This window comes from Quercus lobata, chromosome 3 (assembly GCF_001633185.2).
Source record: "Quercus lobata isolate SW786 chromosome 3, ValleyOak3.0 Primary Assembly, whole genome shotgun sequence".
NCBI lineage: Eukaryota > Viridiplantae > Streptophyta > Magnoliopsida > Fagales > Fagaceae > Quercus > Quercus lobata.
The window spans coordinates 53,463,517-53,474,876 of record NC_044906.1 but is presented as its reverse complement, the minus strand read 5'-3'; positions in this window follow the sequence as shown (position 1 = coordinate 53,474,876).

Sequence of the window (11,360 nt, the reverse complement as noted above, 5' to 3'; positions counted from 1 at the left end):
ATTTGGCTAAGTATCCTCTTAAGGGTATGACAATGGAAATGATGAGAGTAGATGAATTTAGAGAATCAAATGTTTAAGATTGTGGATGAGTCAATCTTGTTTTTCTCTATGGTTTATCTCTCAAAATTCTCTTTGGAAAACTCTCTACATTTCGTGGATATTAGGGTATTTATAGTAGGGTATGTGAGGAATGTGAAAAGACATTTTCTACAAAACAGGGGGTCCTGGAGATTCACTCGCAACTGGGACAAGTCGCGAGTTTCAGTTGCAAAATAATTGACTGGCCAGATTGTCCTTTTTGTCCTCTAGTGCTCCAGCTGTCATGATCCTTCAACTTTCTGCATGCTTCACACATGTGGCACTTTGGCGAGTCATCAATTGCAAGTCACTCACGAGTCCCAATTGCGAGTCACTCACGAGTTCCAATCGCGAGAATGCTCTTAATTGCACACACACTTGAATTTTTACACTCTTTTACACACAACCCTTACATGATTCCCACCTAAATACAGGGTATCTAATTGCTGAATTACAAGCAAATTTGACACGGAATATAGCCAACACATGGTTGAATAAATTCAACCTTATAGAGTGAAGAGAGCTTGCTCACAAGAGAATGATGACAAAAAGCCTCCAATATCATTCACGATCTCCACACTTTTCCAAATTCACTTGTTGAACAGGATTTCATACCACTTCCATAGTTTTTGTTTCTGATAGTGTTAAAATTTCAGGTGAAGGAGGAAAAATAGTGAAAAGAATTACGTGGAAAGCACATATATCTTATCTCCCTCAAATGCAACTTCGTTTCACGCTTCCTTCTCTCCATTTACCAAGTGTTAATGCTTCAGTTGCCTCCGCTGAATTAGTCATAACTTTCTTCGTCATTGCATGTACTCCTTCTTCCTTCCCCTTAGCACTCTAGCAGTTCCATGCTAAATAGCCGTGCGTGCATGCATGCAAGTACATCAAACGTCTGGTAAGCTTCATAGTTATGCCAGACTATTTAATGAAAGAGTTTTGTTCTACGGCGTGGAGCTTTGTTTTGCCTGAATATGCACGCAAAGGCCCCATACTCAGAAATTTTGTGGCGACAAATGGCGGCTATAAAATGTCTTTGTTGCCATACAAGACATACGTAGTCCTTGTCTATCTTAGCTTTCTAGCCATATTGGTGCGTCCTCCTTTATTTTAACCTTTTTTTTTTTTTTTTAAGAATATTAACTATTTTAACACACACAAGAGAAAACTAACTCTTTTGGATATACAACACTGTCAGTACATTTTCTTTTATTGATAACGTATTAATTGAACTTATGATGTCAATTTTATTATAATTATTTATTATCATACTAACACAATGATGCTTTCTTTTTAATGAAGTTACAAAGATTTGTAGGTTTCAATTAGCTCAACAGATAAAATTTCTGATAGTTGAATAAGAAATCTAAGATTCAATCCTCGCCTACACTAAAAAATGATTAGTGTCTTGGTTTGAAGATAAAGAACTATCATCAGAAATGAACGCTATAGATTGGAACTTTTTAAAATACAAAAAGTTGCAAAGATTTAAGTCAACATTGGACGTCAAATTTTTTTATCGGTTGGAGTAACCACGATTAATATTTTTGATGCATTTTTATTTAAGAAAACAGCTAAAATATCATTCACACCTAGTCAAAAATGACAGTGTTCATATCATATGTCCTTGTGGTAACATTAATTTTTGCTGATTGGTATTATTTGGCTCGATGGATAAGTTCAATTCAAAGAAAACCAAAGACAAAGGCGACTCTAGAAATTGTCAATAAATTACACAACATCCGTTTGTAGCTAAGACAAAATTGAACTCTTTACAGTAATGACCCTAGAATTTTTTTTTTTTTTTTTTTTTCCTAGAGTGATCATTAAGAAACTTAAATTATAATAAAAAAAATATAATAGTAAAAAACTTTATGTATAGACGAAAAAACACATAAATACATAAGGTCTTACAATTTCTTTCTACGAATTTTCTTACTTTGAAATCATTACATAATAATCTCATTATCAAAATGTTGCAAGCTTGCAAGTTAAATATCCAAAAAAAAAATTAGTTAAATGAAATTTTTCTTAGATTTTTTTCTTTTTGTTTGTGAGGACCTAATATATTAGTTAAGGGACTAAAGTTAAAGGAAAAAAATTTGGCTACAAACTTAGATATAGCCTAAACAAATTAACATGCACAACTAAAGCTACAACTCTCATTAAACAAATTAACATGGTTACATATTTTGAAAATCTAACCGTTGAATTACATATTTTTTATGTTCTTAAAACACATGTCGAATTTCAAGCCAATTGGATGTTATTTACTATTTAATTTATAAACTTATTTTTTATGTATAATTTTAGATTAAAAAAACTCGAAATTTAAAAATTTGATCAATGACATAACTATTGATATTTGATTTTCTTTAAACTTTGCAAGTATGTATGATATAAGAAAAAAAATTGTAATTCAATGGTGGATTCGTTAAAATTCACATCCAATAAAAAAATATTGAGTGGAGTTGTAACTTTAATCTACAACCAAGTTTGTTGCCAAAATTTGTCCAAAGTGTAATTATGTTAGGCCTAAAAAATTTTAGGGTGGTCACAATCTAGAATTGCTTGGTTGAAACATGGGGACAAAAATACAAAAGCATCTCAACGTCAAAGGAGGAATCATATCCATGGAATTAAAAATACGAATGAACAGTGGGTGGAAGAGGTGGAGGAAATAACTGAAGTAGCTACTAACTATTTTGATAGTTTGTTTAATGCAGGTGTATGTGATCAGATTCAAGAATGTCTTAATGTGGTGGCACATCAAATTACTCCTGACATGCATCAAATATTGTCCAGTGAATTTACTGCTAATGAGATTAAAGCGTTATTGTTTCCTGGACTTGATGGTATGAATGCTCTATTTTACCAAAAGTTTTGGGATATAGTGGGAGATAATGTTGTTTCTGCTATGTTGGATTGTCTGAATTCTGGTGTCATGCTTCCTAATATTAATCACACTAATATTGTGTTAATTCCTAAAGTGAAGAATCCTGAGAAAATGTCTGATTTTCAGCCTATTAGCTTATGCAGCGTTATTTATAAAATCATTTCTAAGGTGTTGGCTAACAGGCTGAAACATATTCTTCCAGCTATTATATCACCTACTCAGAGAACCTTTGTTCCAGGACGCCTCATCACTGATAATATTTTGGTGGCCTATGAGACTTTGCATACCATGCGTTCTAGGAAAAAAGGCAAAAAAGGCTTGCTTGCACTGAAGCTAGATATCAACAAGGCGTATGATCGGGTTGAATGGTGTTTTTTACAAGGCATGATGCAGAAGATGGGATTTCTAGACAAATGGATTAGTTGAGTGATGGGTTGTATCACCACACCCTCCTTTTCTATTCTCATTAATGGCAAACCTTATGGGAATATCAACCCCTCTAGGGGGATTCGTCAGGGTGATCCACTATCACCATATCTATTCCTTTTATGTACAGAGGGGTTGACTTCACTATTAACAAAGGTAGAGCATGAAGGGCATATTAATGGGGTATTTGTCTGTAGAAGGGCACCTAAAATTTCAAATCTAATGTTTGTTGATGACTCCTTGCTTTTTTGTAGAGCTACATAGGGTGAGGTTGATATGATTAATGAGGTTTTATAGGTATATGCTTATGCGTCTGGCCAATGCATAAATATGGATAAATCATCGGTATACTTTAGTAGCAATGCCCCTAATTGACAAAGGGAGGAGATTGTGTTAGCTTTGGGGGTGAAACAGGTGGAGAGATTTGAAGCATATTTAGGGTTACCTACGTTGGTGGGAAAGGCTAAATATCAAACCTTTTCTTTTCTAAAGGATAGGGTTTGGAAAAAATTACAAGGATGGAAGGGTATGATGCAAAGCGGTTGCCCAATCCATTCCAACATATACTATGGGGGTATATCAATTAGGTGAAACTATGTGATGAGTTGAATGCAATGTATGCAAAATTTTGGTGGGGACAGGTTGGCAATGAGAGGAAAGTACATTGTAAAAAATTGGAATTTTTTGTCTCAGCCGAAAAATGAAGGTGGGATGGGATTTAGGGATTTGAGATTCTTCAACCTTGCCATGCTAGCAAGGCAAGGATGGACGTTGCTGCATGATCAAAGTTCTCTTTTATTTCAATGTTTCAGCAAGGTACTTTCCTTGATGCAATTTCTTGGATGCAGTTGAGTCACCAAATTTTTCATATGCATGGAAGAGCATTGTTGCTACATTACCTATTCTTAAGAGTAAATGTTGTTGATGAGTGGGGAATGGTGAGTCCATCAAAGTATACTTAGATAAATGGATCCCAAACTGCCCAGCAAATAAAATTCTCCACCAGAAACACAATGTTGATAGGGAGATGCTGGTATCGGAGCTTATTGATGCTGATTTACATTGGTGGAGGTGTGATGTGATTATGGAAAATTTTTGTAAAGAGGAAGCCAATGCCATCTGCAAAATTCCTTTGAGCCGAAGGAATATTCTGATTAAGTTGTGTGGCTGCATACCAAGAATGGGAAGTATGTTGTTCAGTTTGGGTACCATTTTGCAAGGAAAGTGTTGAGGAAAGATGATGGGGTAGGAAGCTCTAGTGGTGTTGGTGATCAGCAAGTGTGGAAGATAATTTGGCAATTGCATGTGCTAAATAAAATAAAAAATTTTGGGTGGAGAGCATGCCAAGACATTTTACCAACTTAAGTGAACCTTGTTCGAAGAAAAATAATTGCTAAGAGGGTTTGTCAATGCTACATAAGGGTACCCAAATCTGCATTACATGCAATTTGGAAGTGTGGGGTTGCACAGGACATGTGGGGTGGTTGTGCTATCAATTTGTAGAAGTGTACCATTGTTTTCCATGATATTGTGGTTTTGTTTGAGTCTTTATTGGACAGGTTATCAACAGCTGAGTTTGTGGTTTTCCTTGTTCAAGCTTGGCTTATTTGGAATCAGAGAAATGCGATTGTACATAGAGGATAGATAAAGGACCCTAAGTAGTGGCGACTCTAAGATTTTTTCTCAGGGTATTCCTAATTTTTTTTTTTTTTTTTTAAGTTGAAAGATCCAAAAGCCAAAGCCATCATCAAGTAGATGAATCTTGGGTATGTGGTTTTTTTATCAAATATTTATCCATAATTCTAACAAAAGAATAAACAATAAACTATAAGTTGATTTGAAATATTAATAAAATTATTAATTATTATTGTTTAGTTGTTTCATTAATTTGTTTGTCTTTTATAAACTATAATTTGTTATATTGTTGTTTCATTAATTATAAAATTATTAATTATTATTTAGCCTAACATAATTTAATTTGTTTATCTTTTATAATATATTGATTAATTAAATTATTATTTATTATTTATTAGTTGCTTCCCTTAATTAATTATTGATTAATTAAATTATTGTTTATTAGTTGCACCATGTGCATTTACTTCCCCCAATTCAAATTCCTCACCCAACCCCATGTGATGTGCCCATCCACCCTCACCCCACTTAACAGACAATGGGACAAACCCCATCACAAGAGCCAGCTGCCAATCAGAGAATTTCACAATCACAAATCACAATAAAACAATTAATTGTATCTCACCAAGTCTCACCAACACCAACACACACCAACACCAACAGATAAAGCCAAAAAAAAGAGAGTCAAGAACAGTGCCAAAATATTAATAAAGTTAAAGCAAGCCAATCACAGTTATTCAAAAGAATAAGATAAATTATTAAAGTTAATTGTTAAAGTCTTAAAAGTATAAAGAGAGCACCGGAGCAACAAACACTTTCATTTTAATTTTTCAGAAAAAGAGAGAGAGACTGAGAGAGTCAGAGAGAAAGAAAAAAGAAAGAAGTTATGAAATACCTTGAGGGAGCACCGGAGCAAGCCGAGCGACGTGCGACGGAGCAAGCAGAGTGACAAGCGACGGGCGACGGAGCAAGCCGAGGGATGAGCGACGGGCGACGGAGCAAGTGACGAGTGACGAAGCAAGCGACGTAATCGAGTTGAGTGACGAGCGACGTGACCGATCGGCGATCTCCAATCCGATCCAGTAAGCGATCTCTGATGCCCGAATCCCGATGCGATGTGCTCTAGACTGGAGCTCGAGTTGTGTTGGCTAACCGATCTCCGATGCGGCGATGCCTGATCCATTTGTTGGCTGCATTGCTTTATTGACCTTTTTGTCTCTAGGTTTGCTTTGATATCTGATTAGTGATTTGAGGTTTCTGAGTTAGTGATTTGCAGTGTATATTGGGTTTTGGATTTTTATTTTTTTATTTTTATTTTTTTAAGAATCCGTGGGTTTGCTTTACTGTTTACCGTTTGTTGGGTTGTTTTTTTTGTTTAGATTGGGTTTGCTTTACGTTTAGGATTGATGTTGGGCTATTTTGTAGGCTTGCTTTGCTACAATTTTTTTTTAAAAAAAAAAATTTGAGAGTGTTCCTCATTTTCTTAAGGGTGTTCCTCATTTTTTTTTTTTAAGGATAAACAAATAAATTTTTTTTAATTATTATATATAAATTTTTTTTTTCAAGTCAGGGTGTTCCTGGGAACACCCTGACTCTAACGTGGCGTCGCCACTGACCCGAAGTGGCTGAACTAGAGAGCAGTGGAGTACTTAGATGAATATAGGAAAGTACAAGAGCAGATGATTCTCCTAAGCACGGTAGCACAGCCCAGATAGAGCTGGCAACCTCCTCCTTCATTGGTGTATAAGCTCAACTTCAATGAGGCTGTCTTTACTGAGATCCAGTGCTCGGGTTTTGGGGCAATAATCTGGAATTCATATGGTGAAGTAATGGCTGCAATGTTTGTTAAAGGGCCTTCGGTCAGTAGCAGTGAAGAAGTGGAGGCATTGACTTGTCGAAAGGCCATTGAGTTTGCTATGGAAGTAGGTTTTTCAGAGTTGATAATTGAAGGTGACAACACTGCAGTCATGAAAGCAGTGGCAGGCTCATCAGGTGGTTACTTATTGCTGGGACATGTTTATGAAGACATCCACTGCAGCCTTCGTGGGTTGCACTTAGTTTCTATAAGCTGCGTTAGAATAGGGGGAAATAATGTAGCGCATATTTTGGCTCAATACGCTAGAAATATTACTGATGAGTTGTACTGGATAGAGGATTCTCCACCCCCTGTCCTAGAAGCCTTGTACCAAGATTGTTTAAACATTAATGAATGAATATTTGCATTGTCTTCAAAAAAAAAAAAAAAAAAAGGATAAAAATGTTATAATATTTTAAAATTTTTATATAATAATTATTATTTTTTCCAAGGTCATGGTAGTCCTATGACCACCCTAAACCCAATGTGGAGCCCCCCTGCCTCTCCATCTTAAATGAGCCATTCTGAATAATTCTACCACCTGGTTAACAATATAAAATTGATAGTAGGACATATGAGATCAGTTTACAGCTAACTAATCCAAACTCTAGGATCTTTTTACTCAATTTTTTAAAATATACATATATCAATAAATGAGAGATTGGAATTTCTTAAATTTTTTTATAAAATATTATGAGAACCGCTAGTATTTATATTTTATATAAGTTGATGGTACATGGATCGCTACTTAGTGAATTACATACATCAATACACTATATATATATATATATATATAATTAATAAGGACAAAATGGGCTTCTGCCCTTTTTCAAAATCGAGTTAAACCCTATAATGATGTTTTCAAAGACCTATAGTGACGTTTTTAAGGACCTATAGTGGCGTTTTGTAACTTGATATCCATGAAATCGAGTAATAGACAATTTTATTGTCTATAACTCGATTTCATGAATATCAAGTTATAAAACGTCACTATAGGTTTTTAAAACGTCACTATAGGTCCTTAAAAATGTCACTCTAGGGTTCTAGAATTTTTTTTTTTTTTTTTTACTCAATTTTGAGAAAGTCGAGTTTCAAAATAGGGGCATTTCCCTAATTAGTTTGGGAAGAAGGGTAAAGGGTTAATTAATTTGCCCGAAAAGAACAGAAGCCCATTTTATCCTAATTAATAAGCTTGCCACTTTTAATATGTTGTCTAGTTGGTAAAGCATATAGTTTCAATATAAAATTAGTAGAAGTAATAAAATATAATACATAGAACAGTGGAAAAAAAAAAGTGATTGACCTTTACAAATTAATTTGTTGAAGATTCATGCAAAATATTTGAGAACAAGGCTTAGCTGTTGTTGTGTTGTATCCCAATTTTAGAACTTTTTAATATATTAACCAGTCATCGTGTTGTATTCCAATTCTAAAACTTTTTAATATATTAAACTGTCGTCCTTGAAAAGTCAGCAACCTGCCTAGTCAATAGATAGTCCCACTTTATTTCTGTCTCAACGTACTAACTCAACCGAAGAGTGAAGACATCTTGCTGACAAAGAATGATGACAAAAAGCCTCCAATATCATTCACGATATCCAGACTATTCCAAACTCACTTGTTGAACAGGATCTCTTAACACTTCCATAAGTTTTTTTTCTTTTTTGATAGTGTTGAAATTAATTAAAGGTGAAGGAGAAAAACAGTGAAAAGAAGTGGAAGCATAAGAAAAGAGATCAGAGGATGAGACAAAGAATTACGTGGAAAGCACATATATCTTATTATCTCGCTCCCTTAAATGCAACTTGGTTTCACTCTTCTTTCTCGGCATTTACTAAGTGCTTATATATGCCTCAGTTGCCTCAGCTGAATTAGTTATAACTTTGCCTTTACTCCTTCCCCTTACCAGTTCCTTGCTGAATATAGCCATGCATGCATCCATGCAAGTACATCAAATGGTAAGCTTCATGGTCATGCCAAACTTTTTCATGCAAGAGTTTTGTTCTAACTTTACCATGAAGTCCCTTAAATTTAGGGGCGGAGCTACACTTAGCAATAGCCCCCCAAATTTTTTTTAAAACTTTGTAATGTATGTATATTTTGCAATTTTTTTTTTTTTTTTTAAATATTAGACTTTAAAATCAGTAGTCATGGCCGGCCTCTCCAAAAAAATAAGAGCAGGCCCCTGCAAAAAGAATTGAACAGCTAATAGTTGGGTTAAATAAAAAAATAAAAAATAAAAGTAGTTAATAGCAACAAACTATACATCCACCTTGTAACAAATAAAAGTACTGCACGCTTGTTTTCAGTTCTTCCCTTTCTTCATTGGTAAGTTTTGGTGTTTGAGTTCAAATAATAAGTTTTAATAAAAGAAATTTTCTCTTAAGAGTTATCTTATTTTATTTGGGAATAAGTCTTTTCGTTTTTTTGTTAAATTTTAAATTTTTTGTCAATACTTGATTTAGTCAGAAAATATTAAATAAAAAAAAAAAAAAAAACTACACTGAGTATATGTAATGTTTTAGGAAGTGACAATACTTAAAAAACAATCTTGTCTTTGACACAAACACATATATAAACTTTCTATTTTTATTTTTCAATTTGGAACTAAGTCTTTTATTGTTATTGTTGTTGTTGTTAAGTTTCCAATTTTTTTTCCAAAGCTTTATTTAGACTAAAAATGCTGAATAAAAAAAAAGAGGATATTTAATGTTGGGTGTGATATTACTCCAAAAATGAGAGATTTTAAAAAATTACAAATAAATAACGGTAGTACATTTTTGTACATATTGATGGCAAAGTAGACAATTTGTGTATACTCATTAAAGTTTATATAGATGATAATATATATATATATATATATATATATATATATATAGAGGGCTTTGTGAATGTATGTATATATGAATATGTAATTCACCCCCCCAAACTAAAATTTCAAGCTATGCCCCCTGCTTAAATTAACCAAACTTTGAGAAGATTTTACATTTTTTGATCTCTTTCTATATTTTTCTCAAGAATTCCAGCTATTAGAAATTTTGACCATTATAGAAAACTAAGCAATCAACTTCAAAATTTGAGACTAAGATTATATTGTTGTTATTTCGAAAACTTAATTAGCAATGAATTCAACACGGTATCTAATAATGAAATATAAATCTCGTTGTAGTTATTGGAGTTAAGGCCAAATCTTGATAGGCCAAGTTCCTTTTGGAATCTTCTTTCTTTAGGGAATTTTGCATTTATTTAACTCAAAACTGATATAAAATGACTCATTGATATAAAATGACTCATAGAAAAGAAAAGGGACTTTTTTTTCCCCCTTTAATTATTTGTTATATTATTTGTTCGAACAAGACTTAGGTATAGTATTTAGGTGCTGTTCCTTAGATTCTCCTTTTAAAATTCTGCCATGTGGATTTTTTATCATGGGAACCTAGTGTATTTATAAGTTAAGTAGCTACATGACTAAATCTTAAGAGGAAAACCTAAAGAACAGTACCTAAGGTATTGTACCTAAGTTTTGTCCTATTTGTTCACTCAATTGATTTATCTCTTCAGGTCCAAATTCCACTCACGCAAACTTACATGCAAATCTAATTCTATCTTGCTAGCTAAAAGTATGACTTTTAAATTTATTAAAAAAATGGACAATCAAAGACATTTGGAAAACTTTTATTTGAAGATTGTCCAAGATCTCTAATGGGATGGGTCATTACTAACAAACTTCTTTCTAGGGTTCGAATTCATTTATATTATGTATATGTCTACATCTACCTGTACATGTATGTATATATGTTTAATGATTTTTATTAACATGTGCCTTTATGGCTTGTTTGGATTGAGGGGGAAGAGAGGAGGAGTGAAGGAGAGTAAAGTAGAGTTGACTAAAAGTAGGCTAATTTTGTGCTAGTTCTACTCTACTCTACTTCCCCTCTCTTTCCCTTAATCCAAACGGACCATTAAGGTATATATTAGTAAACTATTTTAAGAAACTTTTTATGAAAAAATGAAAAAGTGATTAACTATTTTTATAGCTTTTTCAATTTCTCATAAATTTTTTTCCAAAATGGATAATTAATATATGCCCTAAGACATACATTAACTGGACCCATGTTTAATTAGACCTTACAGTACAAGAAATAAGCTTTTTTTTTTAATATATATATATATATATATATGTTTGTAACTTTATGTCAATTATACCAACTAATTTTTTTTTTTTATAAGGTTATAAACTAAATTTTTGGTGTTACTCGTTAGAGATATTGGCCAAGATTTATAGACTAATAGTACTTGTACTATTGTACCAAAGACTTATTGTTACGCATATTTTTACTTGTACTACAACTTCACACCTTAATTACGAGTTTTTTAATGGTAAGCGAAGATGATAATTTTCCACTTTCAAGAAGCCCAAATTGGAGTCCTAGACATTTTCTTCATCTTCCGCCCCTCCATGAATTTTTT